Raw genomic sequence first — 2,500 nt, 5'->3', positions numbered from 1 at the left:
GCAACCTTTGGTGACTCTGGATAACTTTGCGGATCGCACGGTCTCGCACCGGCGACGGATCATTCAAGTGTCTGCCCTATCAACTTTCGTCGGTACGGTACTGGCCTACCGAGGTTCTTACGGGTAACGGAGAATCAGGGTTCGATTCCGGAGAGGGAGCCTGAGAAACGGCTACCACATCCAAGGAAGGCAGCAGGCGCGCAAATTACCCATTCCCGACGCGGGGAGGTAGTGACGAAAAATAACAATACAGGACTCTAAACGAGGCCCTGTAATTGGAATGAGTACACTTTAAAACCTTTAACGAGTATCCATTGGAGGGCAAGTCTGGTGCCAGCAGCCGCGGTAATTCCAGCTCCAAAAGTGTATATTTAAGTTGTTGCGGTTAAAAAGCTCGTAGTTGGATTTTGGGCGCAGGCGGCCGGTCCGTCGCAAGGCGTGTACTGGCCGTCCTGGCCTCACCTCCGGTTCTCCGCCGGTGCCCTTGACTGAGTGTCGGCGGCGGCCGGAACGTTTACTTTGAAAAAATTAGAGTGTTCAAAGCAGGCGATTCGCCTGAATAATGGTGCATGGAATAATGGAATAGGACCTCGGTTCTATTTTGTTGGTTTTCGGAGCGCGAGGTAATGATTAAGAGGGACAGACGGGGGCATTCGTACTGTGCCGTTAGAGGTGAAATTCTTGGATCGGCGCAAGACGAACGACTGCGAAAGCATTTGCCAAGAATGTTTTCTTTAATCAAGAGCGAAAGTCAGAGGTTCGAAGACGATCAGATACCGTCCTAGTTCTGACTATAAACGATGCCAACTAGCGATCGGGGGGCGTTAGTTTTACGACCTCTCCGGCAGCTTGCGGGAAACCAAAGTCTTTGGGTTCCGGGGGAAGTATGGTTGCAAAGCTGAAACTTAAAGGAATTGACGGAAGGGCACCACCAGGAGTGGAGCCTGCGGCTTAATTTGACTCAACACGGGAAATCTCACCCGGCCCGGACACAGTGAGGATTGACAGATTGAGAGCTCTTTCTTGATTCTGTGGGTGGTGGTGCATGGCCGTTCTTAGTTGGTGGAGCGATTTGTCTGGTTAATTCCGATAACGAACGAGACTCTGGCTTGCTAACTAGTTACGCGACCCAATCGGTCGGCGTCTAACTTCTTAGAGGGACTAGTGGCGTTTAGCCACACGAGATTGAGCAATAACAGGTCTGTGATGCCCTTAGATGTTCGGGGCCGCACGCGCGCTACACTGACCGGATCAGCATGTGCTCGCCTTGGCCGACAGGTCTGGGTAACCCGCTGAACCCCGGTCGTGCTAGGGATAGGGAATTGCAATTATTTCCCTTGAACGAGGAATTCCCAGTAAGCGCGAGTCATTAGCTCGCGTTGATTACGTCCCTGCCCTTTGTACACACCGCCCGTCGCTACTACCGATTGAATGGTTTAGTGAGGTCCTCCGATTGGACCTGGCGCGGCCGGCAACGGTCGAGCCGGCGTCCGAGAAGACGATCTAACTTGATCATTTAGAGGAAGTAAAAGTCGTAACAAGGTTTCCGTAGGTGAACCTGCGGAAGGATCATTAACGGTCTCGCAAACGCTTCGGCGAACGCGAAACTCGGACAAGCGAGAGAAAAAGTCTTTGCTACCCGGCGCCCGACCCGCGAGGAGCGGCGCGCCGGCCGGCGATTCGGTCACCCGGTAATGTTTGCGCGTCGAGTGCCGCGGTGCCGCGCGCTCCGGCTTCAAGCGTCGGCCTGGCCGACCGCTCGGCGCGGTCTATTTTGTCACCCTATAGTGCGAGGCACTGTGCGAGCGAAACAATCGTGGATGGCTCTTGGCGGTGGATCACTCGGCTCGTGAGTCGATGAAGGACGCAGCTAGCTGCGTGAATTAGTGTGAATTGCAGGACACATTGAGCATCGACGTTCTGAACGCAAATTGCGGCCTCGGGTCAATCCCGGGGCCGCGCCCGCCTCAGGGTCGCGTTGCAAACGTTCCGCGCGGGGATTTCTCCGCGCGGCTGCTGCGGCGTCGGACGCGCGAGCGCCCGTCCCGCTCAAGACAGCACGGCACGATGCGCGACGATCGCGACCAGAATCCCGCGCGGCGGCGGCGAGTCGACCTCGAAGAGGCCAACGGCTGGCGGCTCAAGGGCGGGAATCGAGGTGCGCGGCGGCGCGCGGCGCCGACGGCGAGCGCGGAACGGGAAGAATAGTCCCGGTCCTTACTTTCGGCCTGAGGTCGGACGAGGCTACCCGCTGAATTTAAGCATATTACTAAGCGGAGGAAAAGAAACTAACGAGGATTCCCTCAGTAACGGCGAGTGAAGCGGGATGTGCCCATCGCCGAATCCGCGCGCTTTTGGAGTGCGCGGAATTGTGGCGTACGGAATTCGTCACGGCGCGCTTCGCCGGTCGCCCGCGTCCTTCTGATCGAGGCCTTTTCCCAGAGCGGGTGTCAGGCCCATGGCGGCGACAGGCGGGCGCGCTACGGCGTCTTCCCAGAGT

General features: G+C 56.9%; 2 non-coding genes and 1 pseudogene across 2 annotated transcripts in view; all 3 read left to right on the top strand.

The window, feature by feature from the left end:
• The window catches only part of LOC146143181 (small subunit ribosomal RNA), a 1,811-nt gene extending 236 nt beyond the window's left edge, over positions 1 to 1,575 (top strand). Inside the window, exon 1 of the ribosomal RNA XR_014500286.1 lies at positions 1 to 1,575. This exon is cut by the window's left edge and continues 236 nt beyond it. This is a non-coding gene — a ribosomal RNA (small subunit ribosomal RNA).
• Positions 1,576 to 1,822: 247 nt separating this feature from the next.
• LOC146143180 (5.8S ribosomal RNA) lies at positions 1,823 to 1,976 on the top strand. Its single transcript, XR_014501012.1, has one exon. It is a non-coding gene; the product is annotated as a 5.8S ribosomal RNA (ribosomal RNA).
• Positions 1,977 to 2,224: 248 nt separating this feature from the next.
• Positions 2,225 to 2,500, top strand: part of LOC146143179 (large subunit ribosomal RNA) — a 3,679-nt pseudogene continuing 3,403 nt past the window's right edge.

This window comes from Ascidiella aspersa, chromosome 5 (assembly GCF_963924565.1).
Source record: "Ascidiella aspersa chromosome 5, kaAscAspe10.2, whole genome shotgun sequence".
In the NCBI taxonomy this organism is placed as follows: Eukaryota; Metazoa; Chordata; class Ascidiacea; order Phlebobranchia; family Ascidiidae; genus Ascidiella; species Ascidiella aspersa.
Note: the sequence above shows the minus strand (reverse complement) of the source record. Positions and strands in the feature narration are given on the sequence as shown.